Source organism: Pinus tabuliformis, chromosome 7, assembly GCF_031772625.1.
Source record: "Pinus tabuliformis cultivar Carrire ecotype Pingquan chromosome 7, CPIR1, whole genome shotgun sequence".
Lineage (NCBI taxonomy): Eukaryota > Viridiplantae > Streptophyta > Pinopsida > Pinales > Pinaceae > Pinus > Pinus tabuliformis.
This window is the reverse complement of record NC_142293.1, coordinates 289,088,872-289,101,378: the sequence shown is the minus strand read 5'-3', so window position 1 is coordinate 289,101,378 and position 12,507 is coordinate 289,088,872. Positions and strand designations below refer to the sequence as shown.

The window sequence follows — 12,507 nt, the reverse complement described above, 5'->3', positions numbered from 1 at the left end:
AGTTATTCCTTGCTGCCTCCACCAACTCTGAAATATTTCGTCCTTATCTCTTAGCCTCCACTCAGGATTGAGTTGGGGTTTTCCAATACTGTGGATCCGTTGGGTTAATGCAAGGGTTCCAAGCCAGCTCTTTTCCTCCTGCTGCACCGAAGAGTCATCTTTGAGTTTTGGGAGTTCAAAGTTTTTAGGAGCAGGCCTTTTTCTTTTGCTATTACCGTGTTGGGTGTCTAGGCTACATTATTGAATATCTACTCATTTCTAGCTAACCATAGCTTCCAACACACAAATTTGGGAATGGTGATCCAGATTCTAGCCCATGAGGAGTTGAGGGAGGACAGAGGATTGCGATCTTTCCATGATAAAAATAAGTCCACTACTGAAATTTTAGTGGGGATTGCTGCCTTGAGTCCTTGGAGTATGAGCGTCCAAACTTTGTTTGCAAATGAGCAGTCTACAAACAGGTGATCCATGGTTTCCATGGCCTCTTTGCACAGTGAGCATCTATGTGGATCTGCTATTTTCCTTTTCAATAAGTTTTCACTAGTCAAAATCTTTTTGTGCATTAATATCCAGAAGAAGAAGTTAACCTTTGGCAGCTAGCTCCATCCAAAATCTCGCAGGGAGATATCTATCTCTATGTGATTGCAACAACTCGTAACCTTTGGCTGAGGAGTATACTCCTATAGGTCCCCAACCCCATTTATCTTTTTCTGTCTTGTGCACCAGAGTTGCTTCACGAAGTTCTTCTTTTAGCATTTCTATTTGCTATGATAAACGATCTGGTATGTTACTAAAGTTCCAATCAATCCAAAACCCGGATTTGTCCCATTTTGAGATATCATATATTGTCTTATCTCCTCTTCTTTCAAGAAGCTTGCAGATTTCTTGTAGGCTATCATTTGATGCTAAGGGTGACTACCTCATTATGCGATCTATTCTCAACTTGACATGCTTACCATTCCCAGGGATACGGTACAGATTTTTGGGAGAAGAATCGCAATCCTTTGGTACACAGTTGCCATAACAACGTGCTCCTTTTGCTGTTTGTGTTTTGCAGGTTTCTGAGTTTTGCATTTGGTATATATTTATGCCTCAATGTTTTGCTGACAGGGTGATTGGGGTCGCTGTGGAGCTTCCATAGTATCTTGCATCCTAGAGCTGTATTGGCGAGGTCCAGATCACGAATTTGAAGGCCGCCTTCTCTCATGGTTCTCTTTGTTGTCTCCCATTTAACCAAATGGAATTTGTTCTGATTTCCTTTGCCTCCATATCACAGAAAATCTCTCATGATTTTATAAATTTTCCCTGAAATCGACTTTGGTGCAATGAGGTAGGACGCTTGATATATTGGTAGAGATGAAAGAACGGATTTTATCAGAGTTAATTTGCCACCATGAGTTAGCCATTGACCTCCCCATGCAGTGATTTTGCCTTTGATTTTTGTTATTACTCCTTCCCACAGATTGACTCTGTTTGTGCCCAGTGTTAATGGCAGTCCAAGATAATTGATTTTGTCCCATTTTGAGTATCCGTTGAACCCCAAATTGTGAGCTATGTTTTGAATTTCTTCCTCTTTTGCGTTCCAACTATAGACTGCACTTTTTCTTTCACTGATTAGTGCTCCAGTTGCTTTGAAGTAGGCTTGGAGAGTATTTTTGAATGCAGAGGCTATTCTGTTTGAAGTTCTGCCCAACATGAGGGAATCATCTGCTAACAGGGTGTGATTCATTGCTTTGAGATCCTTAGTTATTTTCAAACCTGGGGCTGCTCCTACTATCATGTCCTGCTCCAACTTTCTGCTCAACGTCTCTGCCATTAAAATGTAAAGAAATGGAGAAAGAGGGCATCCTTGCTTCAGCCCCCTCGTGGCTTGGAAGAAATCAGCTGGCCTCCCATTTACCAAAGGCACAATCCAAGGACTTATGGTACAAGATTGGATCAGTTTGACAAATTCTTGGTCGAATCCGAAGGAAAGTAGAACTTGATAGAGGAAGGACAACTTTACTCTATCGAATGCATTGGCCATGTCTAACTTGATTAGCATGCCTTTCTCATTTCTAAGGTTGCTGGAGTGCATGGCTTCCTGAACTTGAATTACGTTATCCAGAATGTGTCTCCCTTCGATGAAGCCTCCTTGTGAATCTGATATGAGTTTGTTTAGCAGTGGCTTTATTTTGTTTGCAAGGAGTTTTGTAATTATTTTGTACGAAGCATTGCATAAAGAGATTGGCCTAAACCTGTCAAAGGAAGCAGGGTTTGACTCTTTTGGTATTAAAGCAAGGAATGTTGAGTTGGTGCTACCACCCAGTTTTGCTTTCTGAAGGAATCCTTTTATCATTCGAATAAGATCTGTTTTGATTATGTCCCAACATATCCTCTAGAAGTGAATGGTGAACCCATCTGGCCTAGGGGATTTATCTAGATTCATGGGCCAGATAATTTTGTCAATTTCTTCTTCATTGGTTTGCTTCAACAATGCTGCATTGTCCTCTTTAGTGACCAACGCCGGAATGTTCTTTAGGAATTCTTTGTTGTCTTCTTCACAATCATCATTCTCTCTACTGTAAAGATGGTGGAAATGTAATGCAGCAATAGATTTTATTTGATCTATTCCTTTGCATGACCTCCCATCGAAGGTGGTGATCTCTGTGATGTGATTCCTGGAGAGATGGGCTCTACATTGTCGATGGAAATATGTTGTGTTTCTATCTCCGGCTTCCAGCCAAAGGCTCTGGGACTTTAATATCCAATATTCTTCTTCATTTCTGAAGGAGCAAAATGTTTTGCATTGGGCTTCTTGCTCCTTTTCTAGCTCTGTTTTAGTTATATCTATTGTATCCATTTCACTTTGCAGCTTTTCTAGGTGCTGCACTGACTCCATTCTTTGATCTTTGGGAGTATTTGATGGGAGTTTACTCCATTCCTTGAGGAACTTTTTTTTATTTTTATTTTTAATTTTTGTTCCCATACATAATTGGGGGAGCCATTGACTGAGGTGGACCATGCTAGTTAGACCGTTTCTGCAAAGCCACTCTTTCCATTCCACAATTGGCTGAATCTAAAAGGGATTGGGCCCAATTTTCTTCCTCTAACATTAGCCGGATGGGTTTGTGATCCGAGGTAAGCTTGGGAAGAATGGCTGATGAGATTAGCCTCCTTCCCATCAACATTGTGCTTTGAACCAAGAACCTGTCCAATCTGGCAGATATGTGGTCTTCCCTGTCCTGTTATTGGTCCAGGTGTAAAGCCCTTTTCTTGGTTTAAAATCCAGTAGGTCCCATTGTTGTATCATGTCTTCTACTACATAGATCATCTGATCCTTACTGGTCCTGCCCCCTCTCTTTTCTTTTTCATTCATCACTAGATTTAGATCTCCAACTATGATTATGTTGTTTGGGGTATTCAGTTCCAAAAACTCATTTAATGTTTTCCAACAGTCTTTCTTTTCAGAATACAATACCGGTACACATAAATTGAATAATGTAATGGTTAACTTACTTGCTATGTGCTTCAGCTTTGTGAAGCTCCAGTGTTGTGTGTTGTGGGAGTTGAGCCTGAATTGGTCTCCCTTCCACGGGGTTGCTATTCCATCGGAAGAGCCTCTTGCGCTTATTGCTTTTCCTGCATTCTTCTGCCATTTCTTTTTGCTGATCTCTAGAAGGACCTCCCCTTCTTTGTCTCTTGGAGCATTAATATGTTTGCTGGTTTCGCTTTCAGTAGATCTTTGACTGCTTCAATTTTCTTTGGGTTCCCCAGCCCTCTGCAGTTCCAAGAGACGATTTTCATTACTTACTGTTAGGGGTGGTTGGGCCTCCTCCTTTTGGTGGCCTTGTCCTTGTACTTCTGCCAATTGACATTTCTATAGTGGGTTGACTTCCTTGAGTCTTTTGCCTTTCAACTTCTTCCTCCCTTGCTTCTCTGCAGGACTTTCTTCCTGCTCTTTTGGCAGGCCTTTCTAAGATCTCATCCTCCGATGAGCTTGGTGATTCATGTACTTTCTTTCTTGCTATGTCGGCATAAGAGGGGGAGGGGACTACTTCCGGGGTTCCCGCGTTTTGCCCTTACTCCTCTATTCCTTTCCCGTTAGGAGGGGATTGGGTTGTTCACTGCAGTCCTTATTTACTTCCAGACAGCCTTACTAGGCTCTGCATTTTGAGATCCTGATTTCGACATGGGGTTAGAGTTCCCATCTTTTTGTTCCTGCCCTATTGGCCCAAGGTTGTTTTCCTTTGTTTCTAGGTTTTGTTGTCCCTGCTTTTTGCACTATGGTCCATTGTTCTGCTTTCTCGCTCTCTTCTGCTTCCTTTTTTTTGCAGTGTCTTGCGAAATGGCCGTAGCCGTGACAGTGCTGGCATTTGAAGGGTAATTGCTCGTAGTCTAGCTTCTGGATGTGCATCTAGTATGCTGAAGTAAGTTTAATTTCCTCTGGCAGCCCTACTTCCAGATCAACCTCCATGCAGATCCGTGCGCATGAGTACTGATCCTTTTGCACTGCTTGATCAATATACCTTCCAAGCGAATTGCCGATAGCTTGCAGTGATTTTTGATTCCAGCAATGTAAAGGAAGATGAGGTAGGCGGACCCAAATTGGAACGACAGACGACACATCCTGGGCTGGGTCGAAATCAGGGGTCCATTTGTTCAGGTATAAACCCTGAGGCCCCATGAAGTATGGGCCGTTTCTGAAGATGAGATTTTTATCCTCAAAGCTTTCGAACACGAATACATAGAATCCTTTTCCTACAAAGTGGCTCTTGATTCCTTCTGATATGAGCGGCGTCCAATTCCTCTGCACCCAAGCTTCAACGGATTTGGGAGAAGGCCAAAGCCTGGTAAACTGTCCTATGAGCCCTCTGTCTACAAGATTGACTGTTGATATGCATGTTTCTACAATTGGCAATTCCACGATTGGGATGCAGTCCAGCTTTTTGACGAATTTCTGTTGAGTCTCAGACAGTGGTCTCTTGAGAGATCCGGCGATGAGCTTCTTGAATGCGAGGAGTTCGGGCAGGGGAGGGGAGGGGTCGGCACCCCCGCCGACCTCCATTGGAGTTGCAAACCTGTGAATAGGTCTCTGTGGCGGCGATGTCTAGGTCACGGGCTGCGCATCACAGCACAACAAAAAAAATGGAGTAAGAGTGCACATTTTTTTTTTTACTTCGAATGATTTCCAATGGAGCTTTTTTTCTCCCTAACAAATTTTGACTAGGAAGCAGTTAAGTTATTTATTTATTTCAAGTTATGATTAACTAAATAAATAAATAAATAAAAAATAAATAAATTAATAAATAATTACACTAATTGTAAGTGACTGAATGTAATTAGTACCAAAAGATGTCCCAACATTATAATGTTATATATCAACACAACTATAATTAACTCTTAAAATAATTCTATTCATTTATTTTAAAAGATATATATAGATTGATCATGTATGTAAGTGTATTTCAATTTCTTTTAAAAAATTGAAGCTTCATATCATGTACAATTTGCAATACATATAAACAACAACTTTACATGAAATAACAATCTTAACCCAATATACTCACTTATCTAATTTTTTATATTTGATTTTTAACCAGCTTAGATCCAACTCCAGATATATCAAGCGCTCTTGAGGTGCAAACATATTTTCTGAGTGAAGAAAGGTTTGCACCTCGAGAGATTTGATCTGTCTCAGAGCTTGATAGGTTCAGAGTTAAGATAGATCTAGGTTGGTTTAATTATTAATTTTATTTTTTTAGTTTAATTTCTATTTTTATGTAATCTCACTAAGTCAAAATGTTTTAATTTACAGTTTGAGTGGGCCTAATGGTTAAGAGCATGTGTTTCCTCCTAAGAGGTCACAGATTCAAAACCAGAGGGAGGTAGAGTATGTATGCCTTCGTAGACATTAACAGCCAAATTGTTGCGTGGTGGGTCCCTAGTCCCACAAACAAGGGTCTCATACACAATTGGTGACCTTAAAATGATAATAATAGATATTCAAATTATATATATATATAATAGATAACATAATATAAGATGACATTACAACATACCTTCAATATAGAGATGGAAATTGTCCCTTGGCCCAAAAATGTAATAAATTAAATAAAATTACCTACGCAATCCAAAACACTCCATTTTGATTATCTCGTAACTGTCACATTGGTTTCAGCTTACATTTTGAAGCGAAACGGTGCCTATTTGTTTCTGGGTGTTTTCCCATTTCTCCACGATCGATTTAATTTTAATTTACAATTTCTTTTTTCCAATATAATTTTTTTTCAAATGGGAACATATTCCTCAATACAGAAAATTTCAATTTTCTTTCACACAGGGATGTCCCTTGCTCTCGACTCACATAAATTAGGGTTTCACGGAGATAAAATTATTTCATTTCTCAATTTACTCTGGCATTGCACTCTCAACTCACAGAAGTAGCTGCTGTCACGAAACACGTCTCTATTCTCTCAGGTTTTTGGGTTCTCTGCTTGCTCAACATGGGGGCCACTAGGACGAGGAACGCAATGCTCTCCCTCTGCAACAACAACATCTCCATTCATCGACTTTCCTTCCTCACTTTGAGCACCTCTGCAGACACGCGCATTAAGACACTCTGTCACACCAACAGACTTCAAGAGGCACTGGACACCTTCAAGAACCTGCTTTCACCTAAATCTACATCCATCCCCTCTCTAAGCACCTGCAATCTCTTGTTAAGTAGCCTGCTTCGACGGAATCAACATGAATCTGCATTGTCTGTTTATAGGCTTATGATTGAAGCCGACATTATCCCAGATCTCATAACTTTGAACATTATCATCAATTGTCACTGTGAAACAGGTAGAATGGATTATGCGTTCAAAGTGTTTGAAGGAATGGAAGCACATGGGTATGTTCCAGATGTCGTAACCTTCAGCACCCTCATCAAAGGGTTTTGCAGAAAATTCAGAGTCGAGGACGCTATCAAGGTTTTCAACCAAATGAGGAGCAAACAACAAGCTCCTAGTCTTGTTACTTATAATACCCTAATAAATGGGTTCTGCAAGGCCGGGAAATCCTACGAGGCGTTCGGGTTGTTAGCTGTTATGCTGCAAAAGGGCCATAAACCTAACATAATCACATTTAGCGCGCTCATGGATCGGCTATGCAAAGAAGGTAAGCTCCAGGAAGTAAAGAAACTATTGTATCTGATGATAAAAGAGGTTGTAATCCCGATGTTATTACATACAGTATACTTATTGATGGTTTATGTAAGGAAGGCAAGTTGGCTGAGGCGAGGAAGCTCTACTCTGAAATGTCTGACAAAAACATATCCCCTGATGTGGTCACATACAGTATACTTATTGATGGTTTATGTAAGGAAGGCAAGTTGGACGAGGCGATGAAGTTCTTCTCTGAAATGCTTGACAAAAACATATCCCCTAATGTGGTCACATGCAATGCGCTTATTGATGGTTTATTTAAGGAAGGCAAGTTGGCTGAGGCGAGGAAGCTCTATTCTGAAATGTCTGACAAAAACATATCCCCTGATGTGGTCACATGCAATGCGCTTATTGATGGTTTATGTAAGGAAGGCAAGTTGGACGAGGCGATGAAGTTCTTCTCTGAAATGCCTGACAAAAACATATCCCCTAATGTGGTCACATGCAATGCGCTTATTGATGGTTTATGTAAGGAAGGCAAGTTGGACGAGGCTATGAAGTTCTTCTCTGAAATGCCTGACAAAAACATATCCCCTGATGTGGTCACGTACAATGCGCTTATTAATGGTTTATGTAAGGAAAGGCAATGGCAGGAGGCCACCAGAGTGCTTCATGAGATGCTGAACAAAGGGTGCAATCCAAATGTTATCACATACAGCACTGTTATTGATGGTCTTTGCAAAGAAGGCAAGCTTCAGGAAGCTCTCGGGTTGTTAGATGTTATGGTGAAAATAGACATTCCACCTGATCAAATAACATACACTACACTTATAAATGGATTTTGCAGAGCAGATAATCTGGAGAAGGCAGGGGAGCTTCTTCGAGAGATGCCAGAGAAAGGTTGCAGGCCTGATTTAGTTAGTTATACTACATTAATACACGGGCTTTGCAAGCATAATAGGATAGACGAAGCTCACCAGATCTTCTATGAGATGCAAGGCCAGGGTCAGAGCCCTGATATTATCACATACACCACATTGATGAATGGACTCTACAGAGTGGGTAACCTGAAGGAGGCAATAAAATTATTCGAACAGATGAAAGACAGAGGTCATAGGCCTGATATGGTTACATATGCCACCATCATGGACGCACTATGCAAGGAAGGCACACGCCAAAACGCCAATAGAATATTGGATGAGATCTTGAAAAAAGTTTGATACTTGTGTTGTGACATTAAGTTGTAAATAAAAGCTTCTGTAACGATGTTGCTGAAATGCACCTCGCAAGATTTAGTAAAAGGGAGTAAATTGCAGTTGATGAAGTACAGGGATGACTTTGGTAATAATGCACTATCTGAAACAGGTATGGTGGCTGAGTTGATCAAGTGGTACACATGGAATTCCAATAAGAGTGCATCAGGTGTTTAATATTAGGAGAGGATGTTACAAATCATAGGAGTGGTAAATTACAAATTGATATGATATTTTCTTAGTCATGACATTGTTTCAAAGGTTGTTAATAGATTGATAAGGATTTCAAAAATATTATACAAAGTGTTAGACTTTTCTTCAGTTTATATTGTCTGAATTGTCTGTCTGAAGTGGTCCTGAGGAAGCGTTTTATCGGAGTTAGTATTTAGCAAATCGCTTCCAATAGTCGCAACTTCTAATGTAGGCAAAACAGATGGACTTACTGTTATAGCACCTATTAGTATAAGACTTGCCGGCAGCCATATAAAATACTATCAAGTCAGTTTTATGCGTGAAAATTGATGAACTGGGTTTGGTCTACTCATGGCTTGCTCTACCAGTTGGTGAGTTACTATTGCTGAATTGTTCATGGTTAGTTTTAGGTAAAAACTAAAATAGATGGTTGATCAATCGGCTGTCAAACGCATTCAGTAATTAATTTTGTTTGAGAGTTTGACATTAATTATCACTTTCCCTGAGGTCATGTAATTTATTAAGATTCACTGTAATAAATGTGACCTAGCAACATGGGGATTTGCTTCACTAGGTTTGGTATTATTGCATTGAAGGTATTTGACTCTATGAACACTATGTACTTTAGAGGCTACGTGGCAAAACAGTCTACAAGAACAGCATGAGAGTGTGGAGGCAGAGATAGGGCATTATTCACAGTATGATGGCAGAGATCGGACGTGCTTTGTGGCTATGTCATGATTTAACTGTCCTAATTAGTTGCATGCATATATGAAACTCGAATGGCAGTACACAATGATCAAAACCTTACTGTAGATTCACTTCTCGCAGGCTGTTAAGTTCAACTAGTTTAACTTCCTCTGCATGGTTAATGTGCAATACTAGCTCGAAGCTTTGCTTCTTACAGGACATATGATTAGAATATACAGAAATTTGGATTCATAGGTCACTGTCACAGGCTGTTAAAATCAATTAGTTTAACTTCCTCTGCATGGCCAATGTGCAATACTAGTCTAAGCTTTGCTTCTTACAGGAAATATGATTAGAATATACAGAAATTTGCTTCTGCCACTAGTTGGTGAATATAATATAGTCTTTGCTGGAAGTGAACAACGTCAGATTTGTCTACTGTATATTGCAGTAGACATATGTTTTTCAATCTCGTGTTTTTCCGTTTCTACTCTTCAATGGTTGTGGCTTGGGGAGTTTTGATTCCAATAGCTTTGGGATTTAGGATAGCTCGGTATATATTTATAATATTATTTGGGATAAAAATTGAAATGTTTGGTTTGCTTAATGTGAAATGCCAGGGAGCAACATCTACAAGAATTGAAGATAAGTGTCCTTCAAGAATTAGTCAACAGGAATGACAGGTATTGATCAGCTATTGATCTGTTGTCTTCATTCAAAATGAAATCCAATTTTATTATTTTACATCATAGGATTCTTATTGAAATGTGAGAATTCCAATAAAGAAAGATATAATTTCTAGATTTCTTTATGTTTTTGTTTTTGTTGTATCTGATCATATTGTAATTTTATATAATCCACACGAGAACTTGCAAATTTGGTGCGACATGGAAATTCCATACAAAGAACGAAGTTCAGGATGGGTAGGTATGAATGTCTTGTGTAGTTAATGGAGGTTACAAAACAAGAAAGAAATAGGATGGGTAGGTATGAATGTCTTGTGTAGTTAATGGAGGTTACAAAACAAGAAAGAAATGAAACCGACAACAACCATACAAGTAATAACTCAGGATTTATGTGGTAAATATTAAAACTTTCACCGAGTGTCAAGGAAACATCCACGGGGCAAAGGATTGGATTTTCTATTCAATCAATGAAATAATTCTCCATTACAATAGTTCGGGCATTCATCAGTTTTATATCAGCCTCCATAGTTACATAAATGCCGATTCGGTATGAAACTAACTTGTCAATAACTAAAACAATTTATCCAAATTTACATTTACATTCATTTGTTGTCAAATTACCAACAAACTCCACCTTGACAACAATTTTCCTAATCCCTTGCCCATGCCCATTCATCATATTTTCTGCAAGCCAAGAGAAGCTAAACACCATCGCAGCTTCTCTGATCCGAATGGAAAATGGTATCAACCCATGGTATTCATCCACCCATATTATTCATCCACCCATGGAATTTACCTATGGTATTGTAAGTAGCATCCACCCATGGTATTGTAAGTGACATTCACCCATGGTATTCATTCACCCATGGTATTTTCCCATGGTATTGTGACATCCACCCATGGTATTCATTCACCCATGGAATTGACCCGTGGTATTGTGACTTCCACCCATGGTATTCATTCACCTATGGAATTGAACCGTTGTATTGTAACTGAGAAATACTATAAGTAACAAGTCACATTTTGTAAAAGGACAGATTGTCCACCACAATGTAGTCCTTACAATTATTATTTGTTTTAATAAAAAAATATTTGTGGTTTTGTTTATTAGGCATTCTACTCGTTTTCTTCTGGTAATTTCAAATTTTCAGATCTTGGGGGTCTCCCTCCGAAGATCCGGATCAGTGGTATTAGAGCGGTCTGTTTTTTCTCTGTTTTTCTTTGCATGTCCCCAATGAGGTCGGGATATAAGGAGTTAGGGCTTGAACTGGTCGAACTTTTGCAAGACCAGGGCCTCCCATGGCGGATGAGAAGAAAGATGAGGGGGCAAGAGATCCTATCAAAATCTTGCTCGAAGAAGCCCTCTAGCAACAAAGGAATGCGACGATGGACAACTTTTCCCAGATCCTTCAGCAGCTACCCAGAGGCGACGCATCGGCTTCCAGCAGCTACTCTGGAAACGCCACACCGTTTAAGGTACAAGTTAATTTTGAAATCTCCATCTTAGAGGGTTGATAGATGCAGAGGTCGTAGATAAATGGTTAAATCTGCTAGAGGGTTATTTTTCTGTTCATAAATTTTCGAGTCGGGAAATGATTGTTTTCACTCTTCTCAAAGCAGCCCCCACGTTAAGGACTGGTGGGAAACCTACTGCGAGCAGAAGGATGGAAGTACAGACTCACTATTTTCAGCCGCACCCACTTGGGATTCATTTCGGGATGCCTTCAAGGAGCAGTACTACCCTGTCAAAAGCTATGAGGACAAATACATCAAATGGACCACGCTGCGGCAGGGAAGGGACCAAGATGTGCCGAAGTTCACCAACATTTTTCATACCCTTCGCACACCGCTGGGTATCAAGGACTTTGAGCTGCATTTGGTACTCAAATACCGCGGCTACCTACACAGATACATCCAGGAAGAGATGGAGTTCCTAAACATCTCCTCGCTCGGCATAGTGTACCGATACACTGTAAAAATCGAGAAAAAGTTCAAATAGAAGAAGAGAGACTTTGGATCTGCGAATCCGAAGACCAAAGGACAAAGCCAAGGCGGGGTGGCCCAAGACAACCCGTCGAAGCCGCAAGAAAAGAACAACACCATGAAGTCAAAGAAGGACACAGGAAAGTGGTGCGAGTTCCACAAGAGCCCCACTCACAACACAAGTGAGTGTCGGACCAAGCAGTCGCTGGTGGCCGAGTTGAATGCTTCAAAATCATGATGCATGTTCCGACCCTGAGTCAGAACCCGACAAGGGGAATGGCAAAGGGAAGCAAATCATTGATGCGAAGCCCAGCGTCACTGTGGCCACCGCCAAGATCCAGAAGAATGAGCCCGAAGATCCAGAGGAGGGGGAGCATCTTTTCCACTCACAGATGTGGGTGAAGGGTTTGCCGCTGCAATTCATTGTCGACAGTAGCAGCCAAAAGAACCTCATTTCAGCAGAGGTCGTGAAGCGGTTGGGCCTACCAACTACACCACACCCGCAGCCGTACAGTATCGGGTGGCTTCATGAAGGACGAGATCTGAAAGTTTGCCAGCAGTGCCGCCTTCCCT

General features: G+C 40.5%; 1 pseudogene; it reads left to right on the top strand.

Moving 5' to 3' along the window:
- The first annotated feature begins 6,290 nt into the window (after positions 1-6,290).
- LOC149247008 (uncharacterized) lies at positions 6,291-8,661 on the top strand (annotated as a pseudogene).
- Positions 8,662-12,507: the final 3,846 nt, after the last annotated feature.